The sequence below is a fragment of the Cnephaeus nilssonii genome, assembly GCF_951640355.1.
Source record: "Cnephaeus nilssonii genome assembly, chromosome: 9".
NCBI classification, from domain to species: domain Eukaryota; kingdom Metazoa; phylum Chordata; class Mammalia; order Chiroptera; family Vespertilionidae; genus Cnephaeus; species Cnephaeus nilssonii.
The window spans coordinates 43,475,444-43,496,042 of NC_137080.1; the positions used below are offsets into that span (position 1 = coordinate 43,475,444).

The following is a 20,599-nucleotide window of genomic DNA, read 5'->3' on the forward strand; positions in this document are numbered from 1 at the left end:
AGAAAGCCAGTAACACCAGACAGACTCATGACAATAGACCAATTGCTCCCAAATGAGGACCCCTCAATGTCACACGTTTTTGTGAGAAAAAGTATGCTATATACCATGTCTCTGCCTCAGTTAAATGACCATCCACTGGCACTCTACATTTAAGTAAACACTCCTGTGACCGCTCACTACCTTTTGTTGTTATAAGCTTCTCTCAAAAGGTTTTTTGTTGGTTTATTTATCTTGTTTTCATTGTCTCTGTTGTCTCCTATGTTTTCCTTTGCTGAAGGAGGTATTATCACCAGGTATATTCCAAGTGTATTGCTGAGGAATAGTCCACTGTAATATATGCCATAATTTGTTTGTTAATTCACCTTTTGATAGGCCGTTGATAGTTTCCAGGTGATAGCTATGGCAAATAGTATTGCTATGAATGCATGTACATGCTTTTATTTCTCTCGGTAAGTACCTAGAAATGAAGTGGTTGAATTATATTGAAGGTATACATTTAACTTCTTAAGAACTGTCAAACTGGTGTCAGAAGTGGTTCTGCCATTTTATACCCCATCAAGAGTGTATTCTCATTTCTTAAACACCTTTACCAAAATAAGTCTTTTTAGTTTTAGTCTTTCTAGCAAGAGTGTATTTTTTCAATTTGTGTTTCCCTAATTGCTAATGATTTTGAGCATTTTTCAGGTGCTTACTTGACATTTGTAAATCTTCTTTAATGAAATTTCTGTTCAAATGTTTTCATTCATTTTTGTGTGTTGCTCTCCATTGTGTGCTACTTCCTTAGTGCTGTTCTTTGTCATTTATTACCGATTAGATTAGAATAGAGTGAATTCTAAGGTAAATCTCTATGACCTTCTAATCACCTTCAGTCCCCAACCCTGCTCTTTCCCTCTTGCAATAGCAAATAAACAGTTTATGTTTGGGATTTGAATTTGTCTCTAATCCTCAACATTCCTGCAGAAAACACACACACAAAAAAAAAAAAAATACATAAAATTTTGCCTTTTCTATGCCTTCTGGTATCTCATTTTATTTTATTTTTATTTTTTTAGTTTCTAATTTGAATGCACTTAAATCCTGCACAGAATTGAATTCTAATTATGCATTCATTTACTTTTTATTCCTTAAAAGTAGTTTCCCATCCCCTGAGTTTATAATAGCAACTGTTAAAGGCCTGCTTATATGTGCAATTTTATTAAATTAATACACATTCAATGGAAACATTCAGATATGATTATTTTACTATTCATAATATGTAATTTACTTCCTTTGAGACTCATTTATTCTTCCAACAAATAACTTCAATAAAAACAATAGCAAAAGATTGAATGTATGGATAGACCCTTTCATTATAAGAAAATATAAATGCTTATTAAAAATATGGACTTTTCCCATAAGAACTTCTTAAACATCCATTCTAAAAGGAAAAGGAATTTTTATAACAGTATTAAAATTTGTGGTAGTTTAAATTGAAATAAGATTCTTATATGAAAATGGTTACTTTATATTGTTTATATCTTCTGATTCATTGCCACTATATTGTTTGGGCTGCTAGCTATGACCTAGTTTTCATTTGTTTTTATACTTTGTTTATTTAATCTAATGACACAATACAAAATACTGAATATTTATTTTAAATAACATCAAGATTTTTACATGAGCAATACTAGAAAAAAATCTGAATATCTATGAATATAAATTTAAAGTAGTGACTGAGAAGGCAGGAAGACATTTTGTGCATTCAAGAAGGCAGGATGGTTAGAGCAAGGAGAAGAAGTGAGGGTTGCATATAGAAGGTAAGATCAAAAGATAATCAAAGGCAAGACATAGGTCATAAAGTCTTTAGATTTTATTGTACATATGATGGGAGGCCATTCAAGGCTCACTCTTCCTGCTCTGCGTGAGCAAGACTGAAATCAGGGTAGTAATGATTGTGACTTGAGCTAGTTTGTTGTGCAATGGATGGTAAGGCATGGCTAGATTCTGGAGATACAGATACCTATGGGTATACTCTTTACCAGGTTCACCTGCTGTTAATATTATACCCTATCTGCTTTATCATCTGCTTCTCTTTGTGTGTGTGTCTTTCTCAGCCTCTTTCTCTCTCTATCTATATAGGTAGATATATTGATACATATCTGTAGATATATAGATATAAATAGATAGATATAGATAGATATACAGATCTAAATTAGATAGAGATAAATAGGTAGATTATAGATAGATAGATAGATAGATAGATAGATAGATAGATAGATAGATAGATTTCCTCTGCACTATTTGAGGGTAAGTTCTATTTATCATACATCATGGACCTTTATTACTAAATTCCTCGGTGTGTAGTTCCTAAGAATATGAATCATCTCTTACATAACCACAGCACAATTATCAACTTCAGTAAATTTAACATTGACACAAAATCTAATTTTATCTGATTTATCATTTGTATTCCAATCGTTTCAGTTGACCTGGTAATGTGTTTATAGTATTACTAGAGGCCCAGTGCACTAAATTCTTGCACTGGTAGGGTCCCTAGTGGCTGGTGGCAACTGGCTGGGTACACCCTCCCTTCCCCCAGCCGGCCCTGCCCCCTGGTCAAATTCCCAGAAGAACTCCAAGTCAAGGGGACAATTTGCATACTATGCTTTTATTACATAGGATTTTCCTCCTGTATAGGATCTAGAATTGTACTTAGTTTTCATGTCTCTTTAGACTCCTTTAATATGGAACATTTCAAAAAACTTTATCTTTTATGTATATGCAATACATCTCCCAAAAATGTATACGCACTTTGAATAATTATTAATTCCAATGGGTTAAATCTGGAAAAAAAAGAAACATCAATTGAGCTGTCATATATACAAGGTGTATACATTTGGGGGGGGGGGGACACCCTCTATATTTTAAGGCAGAGACAACTGACAGGACTGAACATTTATACAGATGTGGTCTTTGAAGGAATTGAGGATTAAGCTAAGGTTTTGGCTTGAGAAACTGAGAGGCTCTTATTTCTCGTGATAACTAATACAGAAAAGATTGGGGGATAGATGGTAAGAAGAGAAACCAACAAAAAGATGCCTCTGTGAAAGAGACTTCTAGCACTCACCCATATCTTATTCTCCTCTCCAGGACACACAGGAGGATTAACTTCCCCACCAATGTATAGCTACCTGGGGCTATGTGATCATTTTGGGCTGATGGGTTGTAAACTGACCTGATGGCATCACATCCCAGGTGAAGCATTCTCTTCTTTTGTCTCATTGACCAGGAGGCTTCATGTTTCAGATGGTGCAATTGCAGGATGGTGGAGGCTCACTCAGTCTGGATCACTGAGTTGTCACATAAAGAAATGCTGCCCTGGAAAACTGCCCAGAACCACAGTAGACTTTTCCCAAACAGATAAACATGTGTTACGTTAATCCACTGAGATACGAGTGATGATTGCTGCCTACCCTGTCTTGACTAATTCATCATTAGACAGTCAAGTGAAAATATTAAGTAGACATTTTACATATAAGATCCTGGATTTGGGTCAGGTCAGGACTGGGAATCACCAACATATAAATATGATATTTGGAGGCATTACCTGCCTCCACATAGTGAGTTCAAATATAGATCATTTATTAAAAGGTGATCTGCCTCTCATAGATGATCAAACCAGGAAAAGGTATCTGACTTAAGCCAGCCACTTAGTCTTTCTGCAGGAGTTTTCAAACTAGAACTAAGAGAGTCAGTCTCTCTGAGGTGGTGGGAGTCAGGGACCATCATGTATGAAAGTCAAAAAGTCATGTTCCAAACCACGTGGATGAAACTAACAACAATGAGTGAGAGCAAAGTAGAAATAAGAGAAAGGGGAGATAAGAGAGACTCCCAACAACATTCAATTCCCTTGTTCTCATTGTTCTTGAGGTCATTTCTTTTATGTCTATTGGACTAGAGGCCCAGTGCACAAAATTCATGCAAGAGTACGTCTTCCTTCCCCCGGCTACCGGCACCAGCTTCCCTCTGGCACCCAGGACCCAAGCTTCCCTCACAGCCCCGCTTCGTCCGGAAGGACATCCAATCTAATTAGCATATTATGCTTTTATTATTATAGATGATTTATCTATTGGAGTTAACCCTGTATTCTATTATTTATTTACAGCCACTATTTTATTGAGTCTGTGTCCATTGAGATGGCTTGGTGGCCAGATTGTCGAATATATTTTATATCATCCCTCTGCTTGGGAAACAGCAAGTCTCTAACCTTCTTTCTGGGAAGACACAGACTAAGGGAGTAGATTACAGTCAGGGTCATTCAATAGTATAAGTAGCACAAGAGGTCTAAGCTCTGAAACTGACCAAAATTTAGCTTAGATTTAATACCATGCAAGTACAACACGTTAGATTTTTAAGTAGTCTAATAAGTTTCCTGTTCTGATTCCTTCTAAATCTTACAGTTAAAGCCACTTAATCCTCACTCAGAAGTTCACTTTCATCTGAGGTTCTGAAAGCAGTCTTTACTGAGGAGGGTTAAGAGGAGGCCTAAATCAATTTGGTCTAACTCAACACTCTTATTTTTATCCTTTAAGCTTGGCACGGTGCAAGTCACCGATGACAAGATAAATAACCACAAAGATAAATTAACCACAGGCTTTCTCCTTGAAGTGATTGTAGTCTAGTGCAGAGGTCCTTTAAATGTAAATGTGCATAATTGCCAGGGAGTTTGTTAAAACTGTAGACCTGGCCCCACTCCCAGAGATTCTCATTCATTAGTTCTTTTAGGGGAGCCGGAATAAGTGAACTCTCTTTGGAAACATTTGTCTAGGGGCCAAACACAGAACAGATATTTAAATACAACTTCAAAGTGCTATGTTTAAATAATGGTTAAAATCAGAGTCTGTGGCAACAGAAGATCTGGATTTTAATCTAGCACTACAATTTACCTGTGTGACACTGGATAAGTTAGTTAGTCTCTCTACAAAATCTTACTGTGTTTAAAATCAATGAGTCTAAAGCAGGGGTGGGGAACCTTTTTGCTGCCAAGGGCCATTTGGATATTTGTAACATCATTCGGGGGCCATACAAAATTATCAACTTAAAAATTAGCCTGCTATATTTGGTCAAACATTTAACTAACTCACCCTAATGCCTTAGCAGGACCAGACCAAATGATTTCTCAGGCCTTATATGGCCTGTGGGCTGGACATTCCCCATCCCTGGTCTAAAGGGATGGGCTTAAAGCTTACTGTTTTACTGAGAAGGTACTGTAACAAAATGCCTCATTATAACAAAGGGACCTGGGAACCAATGTCAGTCAAGAGAAAATGGAGAGATCTAGAGTCTGTATTGATAAAGAAAGATATTTTGAAAGAGGTAAATAGAGATACGTAATGAATAAGCTTGCTTAAAGTTTGCTCTGTTGTGTGCAAGACGGGTTTCCCAAAGAAAACTTCGTAACATTTATATTACTAACCGATGTTTCTGCAGTTGGACTTGCTTTTGCAGGGAATGCCTGAAGTGCTGAGTCTTCTCACAGTGAGCTGGGTGCAAGAGAAGAGGCTGCTCAGAGGGTACAGTCACATTTTTGTTACGCAAGTGAAAGCAAATGGACTGGCACATAACAAACCTCCAATAAGTGGTGGCTAGTCTCAGAGCCCAGTTAGTTTTTCCTTGCCCATCCTCACCCTTGCTGCCTTCTTCCTACTCTATCCTTAAGTATTCCGGTGAATTTTTAAGAAGCCTCTTACATTTTTACTCTTTTCCTGGAATACACCCCTTTGTAACTCCGGGCACCACTTCCCTTATCAATATCTCTCACAGAGATCCATTCATTCAGTTGATCATTCCTCTAAATGGTATTAACTGAGCAAATACCCTGTGCTGAGCACTGTGTCAGGAACAAAAATAGGACAATGGAAAAAAGACAGGGTCCTTATTCTCATAAAGTTTATAATGTAGGGGAGGAGGAGACATCTAACAATTACATGAGTATGTACCTAATTACAAATGGGATAAGAAATTAAAAGAAGTTCAGTGCTCTACGAGACTATACAGTACACGCACCTATTCCAGTGTAGATAATAAGAAAGTCCCCCAATTAAAAATTGAAAGGGTTAAAGAGAATAAAATGGGGCAGAGAAAAACTTATTGTGCTTAGTAGATATCTTGCAGAAAGCTTGCAGCCTTGAGCACAGCATAGCTGAGATAACTAGAAGACACCTGGCATGGGAGGAACCAAGGACGGACCAGACCCTTACGTCAGCAGAGCGGCTTGCAGGCAGCAAAAATTAATAAAAACCTATCTCTCCCTGCTCTCTTCACTGATGCCTTTCTCGGTCTCAGCCCTGTACCCAGGTGTCGGGAATAAAATCTCTTTTGATACATTATGGCCTCATGTCATAGGTGCGTGACTCCGGCTCACTCTGAACCTTTCAAAAATAAGCTTTGTTATATTTGTTAAGCACCTATATGTCTCAGATAGTAGTAGCAGCTATTATATATGGCAATATATATGTATAGATGATAAGTAAAGAACACAGGAGGAAATTAGCAGTTATAGTATAGTGTGACATCTGATATGTAAAAAATAAGCACAAGGACATTTGGATAAGTGCTAGGAATCAGGGAAAATTTTCTAAAAAATAAACTACACAAATGGGATGCCGTGTTCTGAAAAGAGACATGTAGTGGATGAAATGATGACTCTTCCCCAAAAAAGGTATGTCTACTTCCTCATCCTGAGGACCTATGAGTATTGCTTTGCATGTCAAAAAGGTACATGTCACCTTATTTGCAAAAGATGTGACTAAGTTAAGATTTTGAGAGGAGGAATTTATCTTGAATTATCTGGGTAAGTACTAAATGCAATCACATACCTTCTGATAAATATGAGGCAGAGATAGGGGACCTAAGAGGAAGAGTCAATGTGACCACAGCGATTCCCAGAGCCATCAGAAAGTGAAAGAGGCAAGCAACAGATTTTTCTTTAAAGCCATTGGAGGGAGCACGACCCTGCTGACACCTTGATTTCAGACCAGTCTCCAGAACTGTGAGAAGATAAATTTCTGTGTGTGTGTGTGTGTGTGTGTTTTCCCAGCCATCCAGCTTGAGGTACTTTGTTGCAGCAGCCACGGGAAACTAACATGCAACCCTTAAAGGGATTGAAGGATCCCAGTTAGCACTAGATATAAATATCAGTTAAAAAAGAAAAGGACAGACATAAAACAGCATAATTTTTTTCTGAGATTCTAATCTGTAGTTGTGGGAAAAGGTAAGAAATGAAATGAGAGCTGTAGATAAGTTGAGTTAGGTACCTGAATGACACAACTAAAAAGCCCAAATGTCTCCAGACCCTTGGTACTCATTGTGGTTCTTGGAGCAGAATGACCTCAGAGGTGTTTAGAAATGCAGAATTGGGGGCTATATTCCAACCCTACTTAAATAGAATCTTCATTTTAACAAGATTCCTGGGTCGTTGGTATGCACTCCAACATTTAAGAAGCATGCCTCTAGGGCATGGCTATTGGGAGATTTTGAAAGATTTAAAGCAGATAAGTGACATGGTAATATTTGCATTTTAGGTCAACCAATCTGGTAGATTATAAAAAACAGATTTAATGGGATAAAAATCAAGGCAGAAACAAGTGACTGCAATAGTACTGTAAGAGATTATGAAGCTTTGAATAAAGATGTTGGTTATAGAGGTGGAAAATAATGACATGATTTTAGAAATATTTGGATTGTGGACGAAAGGGGCCATATGCTAACCTGACTAGTCCAGGGAAGGCCTGCATGATGGCTGTGCAAACTCAAAGACCTAGAATAACCACAAAAGATGGTCTGAAAATGAAATATTTGGCTACAAACAGGTTATGGTGGGTAGTCATGTCCTAGGCCGGTATTTTCCCTGACAAAGATCAACTTAGATCTTTATTGAGCCCATTTGCCTTTTTGCATCTAAGATAACATATCTGTGAAATGTCCAGGTAACTTGTAACTTCCCTTTTTTTCCCCCAGACCCCTCAGGGCACAAAAAATGGCACCAGGACATTCCCTCATTGTTATCGTTATCAAGTTAATCATCGACTGTTAATTATTTTAAACTATCCATCTATGTAAAAGAAGCATATGTCCATCATTTCACTTTTTATCCTATCCCAGAGGTTTTCCCACTTTGCTTTATCCCATCTCCTTAAACTATCACCAATGAATTTCATGTAACCCACTTTTGTATTTTCCTTTTGATGGTAATTTATAAAAACAAGGTATGAACTCCCCATTCTCCAGAGCATTATCTCAATTCGTTGAGGTTCTGCTTCCTGGCATATGTTGACAGGCTCAAATAAACCCACAAAATTCTTTACAGGTCTGAATGTTTTCTACGTTAATAGGATCCTGGTCTGATATGTAGTAATGCCACTCACACCTAGGTTCTATAATGTATCCCAGTTCTTTGTGTTTCTATTTCTAACAGGATCTTAGAATGGGATTCTCCCTGTCAGAGTTCCTGTTGAAGTACTAACAGATGACAGGATGCCCAAGTGAGTATGAGAGACAGTCTCCCTTCCATATGCAGGCTGACAAAGGAAATGCATTCAAGAAACTGTTACATGATTCTTTGAGCCTTCAATCAGGTCAAGGATATTAAAAAGTGTCAGAGAATTACAGGAGAAGCTTCGTTGGAGGGCTGCCACTGTGTTGTGAGTACCCACCCTCTATGGAGAATAGGTGTAGATGAGTATGACCTTTGAACCTGAAGTCTATTGCGGGGTTCAGCGAGTGGACAATGGGAGAACTTTGAAATGTGTTTTCTGCAGTTGAAAAATGCAAAGAACTGGTGTTGTACTGATGCCCCCAAAAGCTTAAGTGAACTGTAGGCTGAGGTCTGACTCTACCTCTCCTCCAGGAAATTTAGAGCCTAAGAGGAGACTGACTGGTTGGTGGTGCAACCAGAAGAATACTGATGCTTTAGGACTGGTCACCATTCCTAAAACTTATCAGGGCAATGGATGTAAGCCAGGAAAAATAGAGCTAGAGTTCTGGAATGGATGTCAGTTGTGGGCAGTAGAAACCTGTATTCATTCTGTAGGATGAGGTCTCAACACACAAGCTTACTATTGGTAGGATATAATTGTCTACTTCCAGAGTCTCAAGCAATGAGAAGATATTATATAACTAGAGGCCTGGTGCACGGATTCTTGCACTGGTGGGGGGCATGGTTTGTGGGTATCGGCCCACTGTGGGAGTGCCACTCATCCCGGTCAGCTGAGCAGCTGTGGACCTGCCCTCTGAGTGGCTACTCTCACTGTGGGAGTAGCCACTCATCCTGGTCAGCCAAGCGGTGCTCCCATTGTGGGAGCGCACTGACCACCAGGGGGCAGCTCCTGCATTGAGTGTTTGCCCCCTGGTGGTCAGTGTGCATCATAGCGACTGGTTGACTGGTCATCTGGTCATTCTGTCATTCGGTCGCTGGGCTTTTATATATATATAGATATCTGCTTTTATAAAAGAAATCATTACAATTAGTGCTATACACATAATAAAAAATTATTGGTTAATCTTTTTTTGCTTATATCCAGGATGGGGCAAAAGTTTTTCATATGGAAAATAATACAATAATTCACAAATAATAATGCAAGAATAATCTGTTTTGTATACTCACAACTGTAAACCTACTTTTGCCCCACCCTGTGAGTATTTATAATTTCTAGCTGTGTCTTTGTGAAAGTTTAAAAAGAGAAATACTCCCATTGAGCACTTACTCAGCATTCTTTCTGTCAAACTTCACTTTAGTGAAACTTCTCTTGTTAAAGAATCATGTTTGTTCAGAGTTGTGTCAATCTGAGACTTTATGTTCAGGCTAGGACAATTTTCCTTTTCTTTCATTAATTGTGCCAGATTTTAAATTTTAAAAATTTAAAAATCATATGCTCAGGTTGCAGGCTCCATCCCCAGTAGAGGGTATACAGGAGGCAACCTATCCATGTTTCTCTCTCTCTCCCTCTCCTTTCTTCTCTCTCCAAATAAGTAAATACATATTTTTAAAAACTGTAAAATCAATATTACATTTTTAAGGAAGAACTTATTTTTAAGCAACCTTGAATGTATATTTTAAGTACTAATACATATACTAAAATTAAGATCTGTTCTTATTTTTCTTTCTTTCTTCTGCATAATAGCAAAATGAATACCAACTGGCAGAAATATAATCAAAATGTGTCCTTTCTTCTGGTCTAGAAAAATACTAGAATCCTAGACAGTAAACCATTTAATAAAGAAGAGCTAAGGTAATGCTTGATAAGTCTGTCATCATTCATGTCTTTCTTTATGAAATTCCACATCTTGCCGAAAGATGGGGCTCTTGTATCCAGCACAGAAACTGAAAGTGGCAGAGAAGATAAAGCTACTTTTTTAGGCACTGAGAAACTGTCCATTACAACTGGCAAGAGCAAGAAAGTTCAGCTTGAGAGGGTGGGACAAGTGGTCTTTAGACATTTTCTTCTAGCCAGATCATCAACCTCTTAGAGACTCAGTTTCCTTGCCTGTGAAATCTAGACAAAATCACTTATTATTAAAAGTGAGAGTAATACAACCTCTTAGTGTCCCAGGAAGGGTGTACAGCACAGTGACAAGTAAAGAGCAGGTAGATGCACAGTGAATGTCAGCTATCGTCTGTAAAAACCAACACAGTGTTTATCTTGTTTGCTATTGTGTCTGTTGACTCACAGTAGGTGCTCAATACATGTCAAAATTGAATGAATGGATGAATGAACCTTCAGATCAACCTACAGAGTTAGTGCAATATAGCTTTCAGTCTGAGCCTCTCAAGGCTATGGAATCAGAATCTTATGCCTGACAAACCTTGCCCTTCCTGACCAATGACTCTGCAACAGCTGCCTGGCGGCTCTGTGACTTGATTGATTTCAACTGCCTTTGCCTTGCTTGAGCTGCAAAGGTGGCATTTTGTCTCCAGGCTATTTCATCAACTGAAGTCCTGTATCTCTACTATATCTTAACAAGAACAAAAAAATATAACTCATATATAAACTAGAAAAAAAGCTAAATCTATCAAAACAGTAGTTAAAAATTATTTTAAGCAGAAACAGGACATCCTATATAATAATCCTATATAATAAAAGCCTAATATGCAAATTGTTTGGGAGTTCAACTGGGAGTTTGACTACTCACTATGACGTGCACTGACCATCAGGGGGCGGTGTGGAACATGGTGAGCATCGGCGACACAACGCTGGCAGCGGGTGGCAGTGTAGGCACTGCCGGTACTGGACCATGGCAGAATGGTGCAGCAGGTGAGTGGGCAGCGCCAGGCCAAGGCGGGTGTGAGCAGGGGCCCGATCGCCCCACTGATCACCCTGCAGATGGCAAACAGCGGCAGTGGCGGGGGGTGGGGCTGCTGTCCAGCTCCCAGGCACTGAAGGGGCCTGGCAGGGGGCCCAGCCCCAATAAATCCCCCCACAGACTGCAACCAGTGGCCAGCAGGCCCTGATTACGGGAAACTGAGGGTGGGTGGTGGTGACCAACCTCCCACGGTGCCCAGGTGGGCGGGGGGGGGGGGGGGCGCGTGCAAGGGAAGGGAGCTGTGACCTCTCATCAGCTACCTGGGGGCAGAGGTGATGGGGACAGGGGTGTGGTGAGAATGCACGTTGTCCACTGAGCTTGCTCTCACTCCCCCTGCTACCCTCCACTAGGACACCAGGGCTCATGCGCTGGGGAAGCCCCAGCACTCAGGTGCCAGGTGCCTGCGAGGAGCCTGCCTCGCACCCGTGCGGCCTCTTCAGGGTGAGCCGGGCCGCAGCCCTTAGAAGCCGGTCTGTGAGGCCAGCTGGGAGAGAGCATGCTGCCTGCCTGGCTTCCATGTGGCGCTGCTGGGCAGCCTAGAGGCCCACACTGCGCCCCTGCCCTTGGTGTCCGGCCGCACTCACCGTATCTCCGCATGGGGACTTGGGTGCCGTGATTCAGGCAGAGAGGGCGCACAGGGGCCTGGGGGCCCTGGTGCTGCCCAGGGCCCAGAGGTCAGCTCATGCTTCTATCGCCGGCCAGGCCTAGGGACTGCACCGTGCACAAACTTCATGCACTGGGCCTTTAGTTAATAATAGGTGGTACCTTAACCAATAAATATCATAATTTCATTTTAAACTATAATGGTATTTGTTCCTCAGTGATGACTCAACACATTTATGTAAAGAAAGAATGTTCAAAGTATAGAGACAAATTTGACAATTTCACTGTTCCTTATGGAGGTCTTTGGAAGTTTACAGGGAATCCCATACACTTACCTAATTTCCAAGTCTCACCATCACTGAAATGCTGCTACTCAGCATTGTCTTTCATTCATAGTCAGTTCTAGCTTTACAGTCTCCTGGGAAACTGAATTTTATTTTGCAGCTGTTGTCAACTTAAAATACACATTACAGGTAAGTAATCGTATATATATATACTAGAAGCCCGGTGCACGAAATTTGTGCACGGCGGGGGTTGTCCCTCAGCCCAGCCTGTACCCTCTCCAATCTGGGACTCCTGGAGGGATGTCCGACTGCCCGTTTAGGCCCGATCCTGGTGGGATTGGGCCTAAACGGGCAGTTGGACATCCATCTCACAATCCAGGACTGCTGGCTCCCAACTGCTTGCCTGCCTGCCTTCCTGATTGCCCCTAACCGCTTCTGCCTGCCAGCCTGATCACCCCCTAACCACTCCGCTGCCAGCCTGGTTGATGCTTAACTGCTCCCCTGCCAGTCTGTTTGCCCCCAACTTCCCTCCTCTGCCAGCCTGGTCACCCCTAACTGCCCTCTCCTGCAGGGTTGATCACCTCCAACTGCCCTCCTCTGCCGACCTGGTCACCCCTAACTGCCCTCTCCTGCAGGGTTGATCATCTCCAACTGCCCTCCCTTGCAAGCCTGGTCCCTCTCAACTGTCCTCCCTTGCAGGCCGGGTGCCTCCCAACTGCCCTCCCTTGCAGGCCGGGTGCCTCCCAACTGCCCTCCCTTGCAGGCCGGGTGCCTCCCAACTGCCCTCCCTTGCAGGCCGGGTGCCTCCCAACTGCCCTCTCCTGCTGGCCATCTTGTGGTGGCCATCTTGTGTCCACCTGGGGGCAGGATCTTTGACCACATGGGGGAAGCTATATGGTGTGTTGCAGTGATGGTCAATCTGCATAGTACTCTTTTATTAGATAAGATAGAGGCCTGGTGCACGGGTGGGGGCCAGCTGGTTTGCCCTGAAGGGTGTCCCGGATCAGGTGGGGGTTCCCTTGGGGCGTGGGGCGGCCTGAGCGAGGGGCCTGTGGTGGTTTGCAGGCCGGCCAAGCCCCCTGGCAACCCAAGCAGAGGCCCTGGTATCTGGGATTTATTTTCCTTCTACAATTGAAACTTTGTAGCCTGGAGCGGAGCCAAGCCTGGGGCTCTGGCAGCCATTTCTGTGGCAGTTAATTCACCTTCTACAATTGAAACTTTGTAGCCTTAAGCGGGTGAGCCCGGCCAGGGTGTGCAGAAAGCTTTGCTTCCCCTGTTGCCGCCAGCAACCCTGGCCTGCTCTCTCAAGCTCCATTCTGCTGCCATTTGTTTGAATTTGTTTACCTTCTATAATTGAAACTTTGTAGCTTGAGTGGAGGCTTAGGCCTGCAACGGCTATGGAAAGCTTGGCTTGCTCTGTTACCTGGGAAACCTTGCTCTCTGTGGCTGTAGCCATCTTGGATTGGGGTTAATTTGCATACTCGCCCTGATTGGCTGGTGGGCGTGGCTTGACTGGTGGGCGTGACTTATGTAGCGGAGTGATGGTTAATTTGCATATTACCATTTTATTAGAGAGGATACTGAGTGGCCAGATTATTATGACCACCCCATCAGTACTTCGTTGAGCCACCTTTTGCCTTCAATACTGCCATGATTCTTCTTGGCATTGACTCCACGAGATGTTGAAAGGTGTTGTGAGGAATCTGACACCATGCCTGATGAATAGCACTGTCCAGTTCTGTGAGATTTGATGGTTGTGGAACCAGCTGCCTGATGGCTCTTTTAACTTTGTCCCACAAATGCTCAATTGGATTGAGATCTGGTGATTGTGGGGGCCACCTAAGCAAGGTAAAGTCTCCCTCATGTTCTTGAAACCACTCCTGCACGATACGAGCACCGTGGCATGGCACATTGTCTCGTTGGAAGAAGCCATCTCCATTGAGATACGCCATCAATATGATAGGATGAACTTGATCAGCAATGATTCTTAGGTATGTTGTGCTATTCAGACGTTGTTCCACACGAATTAAAGGGCCCAAATCATGTTAGGAAAACATGCCCCAAACCATAACACTGCCCCCACCAGCTTGAAGGGTTGTACTCATGCATGTGGGGTGCATGCTTTCATGCTGTTTCCGCGAAATTCTCACTCTGCCATCTGCATGATGCAACTGGAAATGTGATTCATCGGACCACATGACTTTTTTCCAATGCTTGACTGTCCAATCCTTGTGTTCCTGTGCGAATTGGAGACATTTTATCTTGGTAACTACAGACAGCAAAGGTGTTCGAACAGGCTTTCGGCTTCCATATCCCATACCAAGTATACGTATGTCTAGCAGATCAAGTATGTGATGGTTTTGTGATGTTCAAATCTTGCATGTCTTTCCTGAAACGTTTGTCTACTTGATCTTTCTTAGGGGGAAAAGAAAATGTTAGTACTCCTACTCCATTCTTAATTTTTTTTGTCAAATACATTGAGATGCTTCAGAATTTTTAAAAACACGAAGTCATGAATGTGATAATTGAGAAACAATTTTTAAAAAGAAATAATTTAATTGCAGTGTTTGGAAACACCTAATTTTCCAGTATGTAGTAAAGGATTTGAGCTTGCCCAAAGAGAAGGCCTGGTCCTTGCCCTCACCCATATAGGATCTGCTGTTTGTCTGAGGGCCTTGAATCATACTGGATAATCTAACAACATGATTTACCATGGGGGCTGACTTACCCATATACTGTTAGGTTTTGGGCTATCCAGCCCCAAAGACCAACAATGTGATTTTGGGCTTTTAGTCACACAGTATCAGTGGACCTGGAAACTGAGATGAACCAAGTGGGTAATCAATTATGCCTACATGACGAAGTCCCCCCAAACTGGTCACCAAGCTTCCTTGAGCTTCCATCAGAGGCAGTATTACATGCATACTGACTCACTTCAATGATGGAATATAATATAACTAGAGGCCTATTGCACGAAGATTCGTGCAATAGGCCTTCCTTCCCCTGGCTGCCGGCACCGGTTTTCCTCCTGCACCTGGGACCCAGGCCTTCGCTCCAAGCGCAGCGGAGAAGCCAAGCCTCTTCAGTCTTTGCTCTGTGCCTGCATATGCAAATTAACCCAACATCTTTGTTGGGTTAATTTGCATACTCACTCCTGATTGGCTGGTGGGCATTGCGGAGGTATGGTCAATTTGCATATTTCTCTTTTATTAGTGTAGATTAATATAATATAATATAATCTATAATAATAAAAGCCTAAGCAACCATCGCAACTGAACGGATGACTGAATAGGCTGTGTGGGGCAACCAGGCCGACAGGGGGGTTAGTGAGGGGCGACCAAATGAATGAGCAGCAGGCTGCGTGGGGCGACCAGGCCCACAGGGGGAGCAGTTGGGGGTGACCAGGCCAGCAGGGGGGGTAGTAAGGGGCGACCAGGCCAGCGGGGTGGGGGACAGTTGGGGGCGACCAGGCCAGCATGGGGGGCAGTAAGGGGTGACCAGGCTGGCAGGGGTGACAGTTAGGGGTGACCAAGCCAGCGGGGGGAGGGCAGTTGAGAGTGACCAGGCCAGCAGGGGAGGCATTTAGGGGCGATCAGGCAGGCAGGCAGGTGAGTAGTTAGGAGCCAGGGGTCCCGGATTGTGAGAGGGATGTCCGACTGCCGGTTTAGGCCCGATCCTAAGGATCGGGCCTAAACCGGCAGTCGGACATCCCCCGAGGGGTCCTGGATTCGAGAGGGTGCAGACTGGGCTAAGGGGACTCCCCCGTGCATGAATTTCGGGCCTCTAGTAAATATAATATTATTATGATTCCATGGCTAGAAGACAAATGAAGGTCTGCATTTGAAGCCCTCCTAGACTCTGCCCTAGGTGTGCCTTCCTTTGGCTGACCTTAATCTGAATCCTTTCCCTTTAATAAGCCATAACCATGAGTGTAATAACTTTCAGTGAATTCCATGAGTCTTTATAGCAAATTACTGGGGTACTCTAGGAAATCCCTCCACAAACTTGCAGTTAGTGTCAGAAGTGAGGGTAGGGATTGTGCCTCTAATTTTGCAGTTGATCTAAACTTTTCATAGGGAAATTTCAGGTTTGTTTGAACAAGAGTCACAGCAAGTTAACCTGATTGTCACTTTTGAAGTACCAAGTTGTCCTATAAAGGTATAGGATGGAGTTTATGCTGAGCTTGCCTACCCTCAAAGAAAGCACAACCTGTCTTTAAAGTTTAAAGCTCAATGACACCTTGAATGTATATTACTCTACAATAAACACCTTTATGGGGTTTTCCCACAAGAAAATATTTTTAAAAAAGAGGGTGGAAAAATATCTTTTTCAAGTATCAACAAGTGTTGCAAAGTAAGGCCAGGTGTCAACAACATGAAAATACGTTGAGTAACATACTACATGATTTCATTTATGTGAAAACCAGGAATAGTCATCACTGTTGACAGAAGTCAGAATAGTGGCTATCTTGGGATGTTCTGGGGTGGGGTGGGGAGATTTGAGTGCTCATTGGGAAGGTCATAAGGGAGTATTATGGAGTGTTGGAAATGGTCTATATCTTAATTTGGGTAGTAGTCTCATTTTAGTATACCTTAATTTTTGTAAAGCTATACAAAAATTGAGGTATACTAAAAAATCAAAGTTGTTAGTCACATAATAAAGGAAATATTGAGAGCAAAAATTTGTATTGCTTTAACAAATATTTGCTATCTACTATGTGTCAGGCATTCTGCTGCTACTTGTGGTTACAACATAGAGCAAGAACTAGAAATGAAACCTGTTTATAAACTACCTAGTCAGCCATTTTTAGCCTTTAGGCTACCACCAGCAACAACTCAGACTTTAAACTCAGCGTGTCTTATTCTCTAGAATCAATCCTACAAATAACCCTTCATAATTTTGCATATAAATTCTACCTCTTCTTTATGCCCAATTCAGCGTTCACGTTTTGCACAAAAGTTTTTAAGCTCCCGAATGCAGCAGTGGCCTCTCTTTTACTTTGGACAACTTTTGGGACTAATAACATACCTCACAACTCAGCACTTAATTGTTCTCAAATAGTTTTGTGTTAAATTTGTCACCCACCCAAACTGTAAGTTCCTCTAAGTTCCTTGAGACTAGAGATCATATTTTTTTTTGAAAAGTTCCACAATGCATAGCAAAGTGTGGGTTATGTGATATATGCTTAATTATTGTGGGAAGAGTGAATGAAATCTTCAATTTGACCGTATTAAACATGCTTAAAAACAGTTTAAACTTCAGGAAAAATTAATCCTTAAGGTAATTAATATCGAAGATTTTATGTTGCCATTTTTTTACTAGCTCACTTATGTGCTTAAAAGACAGAAAATTATTCTTGATAGTCAACTCATTCTGATAAGAAATGAAGAGAGGCTCTCCTTAGGTTTTTAATACTAGTAAATTTGCTTTGAGAAAAAAAAAGCATCCTGGGTAAAAAATTTGTCTCCAAATATCTCTTCATCCCCCATGGTAATGGAACTCCTGACCAAACCCCCTGACAGCTGCCAACCTATCTGGATTTTGCTTATTATTTCATTTTGTTAATTAGATTCCACATATGAGTGAAATCACTTAGCATAATGAGTATGAGTCTTTTAAAATTGATTTTCTGGCACCCTACAGTCTACTCAACTTGAAAACTTTTCTTCTATATCCTAAAAATGGCCTCCTGTAATTAAACATGTCATTAAAACTATTTTTCTCAATTTTATTTTTTAAAAACTCTTCCACTAGTTGAATGTTAAGTCTGCTGAAGTGGCTCTCCATGAATCTTTTTTCATATTTTCTTTTATGTTTATGTATGCTATGTTCTAGATTTTCTTTGGTTTTACTTAAGTAATGATGTTTTATAAGTGTTTCAGAACTCTATTTCATTGTATGGCTATTCTTTTTTCAAAGTTCCCTGATGTAATATATTTTGAATACTGGAGGATTATAAATTGGAGTGCTTTTTACAAATGTTCTTTTATCTCAGGAATTATACTTGATTCCTTTAGAGTTAGTTTTTCTACCTGCTTTTTCTTTGTCTTTTTCATAGTGGTGATTACCTTGATTTGCCTGTTGATTCTTCTTTTTATGTTCATATATGCATAAAAAGAATTGGTCATTGATGTGGTTTTCCTTTGTTTTTAGTAGATAGAATGTCTTCCAGTTCACTCTCCTTTATAGACAGTTTTGATAAATTCAATGAAGTATATTCTTTGGCCAGAACTATCTAATAGAAATAAGATTCAAGCCATATATTAAAATTTTCTAGTAAGCACATTAAAAAAACAGGTGAAACTAATTTTAATATATTGACCCAATATATGCCATTATTTTAACATATAGTCAGCGTAAGTATTAAGATATTTTACATTTTTTATACTAAGTCTTCAAAATCTGGTGTGTATTTCAGATTTACTGCATGTCTCAATTCAGATTAGCCATATTTCAAGTGTAAATAGCCATATTTGGCTAGTGGCTACCCTACTGGACAGGGCAGTTCTAGACACAGTCTATTTTCATTTCCTCCTTCTATCTTAAGCCTCTGGAATTGTAATGAGAACAATAAATGTACTAACATTTATTGTTAGTACTGCTCATTATCATATGGCCTCCTTTCATTACTTACCTTTTGATGCATTTGTCTTGTCTCATAGCTAACCTGTAAATTCTTTTTAAAGGCTGAAACTATAGACTAATTGAATCTCAAGGTTGGAATAGCTTTAAAATAAAACCCATCAACTAATTCTTCTCTTGATGCATGGCTTCTCTGCACTTATTCCCTTTTAAAAACCATAGGAATCTACTTAAAGTAAAATCCAATGGTCAGGGCTTCCATCCACCCTACCTAAGCCACAACTTTTCTGGCTAATGCTAGAAAGGAATCTTCTTTTCAGGATCTGAAATCTGTTTCTCTTAAGTGTGCACTTCTTAAGACCACATGAAACAAATCTTTACTTATTTGGAGGTAGTCCCAGTAGCTTTTTCCTTTCTATAAAAATCCTTCCAAGTTCAATCAGTACTTCTTCATTGGTTGTGCTTTTGAGTTCTCTCCATCATTTTGCTCTCTTCTGAAATAATTCCAACTTCTCTGAGGTATTCTTAAAATGCTCAATCTAGAACTGAACAAAGAACTCCAGATGTGGTTTGGCCAGTGAAGAGTATCACCGGGTCACTATTGGCTGCTTCTCTATAAAAAACAGTTCAACCAGGTCACAAGACACATTCCTATGAGAAGGGGGATGGAAGAGCAAAAGGGCACCACAACACATTATTAACTCATACTGTAACAGGGTACAGGGTATAGACTAGCAAAACTTACAGTCTAAAATATTAGTTTCATATTTAAGCATGTTACAGGTGGCAGCAGTTCCAGTTCTCGTTTTCACCTGTCTTGTTCACAGTAGTCCAGCAGATGTTGATGGCTAGCCAGGCCTGAAACACGCTGTCCCCAGATATCAGCAATAAAACCTGCAGAGAGGAAAAAATGACAGATGCTGACACACACCAAAGAGAACATCAAAACCACCTGAGAGTGGGAATGTGAAACTGCAGGTCACCAGAATTCCTTAGTTCCCCTCTTTTCAACAACCCACCTATAAAAACCCCTGTCTGCACTGAGATGGTAAGATGGGCTTTGAGATGAGAGTCCCCCCTTTTCTCTAGTGATGGGCACTTGAATAAACCTCTTTCCTTCCATCAGCACCTGTGTCCTGTGTTTGGCTTCAGGGTGGCAGGCAAAAGACCTGGAGGTCCTTTGGGCCGGTTTCAATACCATCTTTACATGCCCAACTTTTAGTCCAGGACTATACACGCATACACGGCACAGTTCTTGAGGTTAGTCAATATTTTCTATATGTTGCCTTCCTGTTTTTTTCAATTGAGCCAGAGAATCATCATCAGGCAGTTTGTTTTTGGTGGTGGGTTGTCCAACCAAAGCGGCAACTAGCAGAGATAACTTGAAGAGAAGTACACTGAGAATCCAGAAAGCTTAAGGAAAGCGGGACTTGAAACCAGGGAACTCTGTATCAAGTCTGCAGCAGCCGGGAGCTCTGGCTGGTGATGACATCTGGTGATGGCATTCACCTGGTTCTTCATATATAGTCACTGCCCTTCTCTCCTTTACCTTTAAGAGGCAGGATTTTCTCCGTGTCTTCCCTTTACAGATCAGGGCGGGTGGGAGATTCGGCCGACTCAAACGATTGCAGGGTTAGACGCTCAGACTCCGGCGGCCCCCGGCCAGGTCCTGCACGGAGCTCGGCGGGCCGGAGGCGGGGCGGCGGCGCGCGCACGCGGGAGGGGCGGGGCCGGCGGGAGCGACGTGCCTACGTCGGCGCCGCCGCGGGCGGGTGACGTGTGGGCCCGCG

At 41.6% G+C, this 20,599-nt stretch overlaps 1 long non-coding RNA gene across 1 annotated transcript; it reads right to left on the reverse strand.

Annotated features, from left to right (window-relative positions):
* Positions 1-13,740: 13,740 nt before the first annotated feature.
* LOC307105185 lies at positions 13,741-20,496 on the reverse strand. The gene is made up of 4 exons (XR_013814000.1): positions 20,359-20,496; positions 19,555-19,703; positions 18,296-18,462; positions 13,741-14,642 (listed from the first exon to the last, which is right to left on the reverse strand). It is a non-coding gene; the product is annotated as an uncharacterized lncRNA (long non-coding RNA).
* Positions 20,497-20,599: the final 103 nt, after the last annotated feature.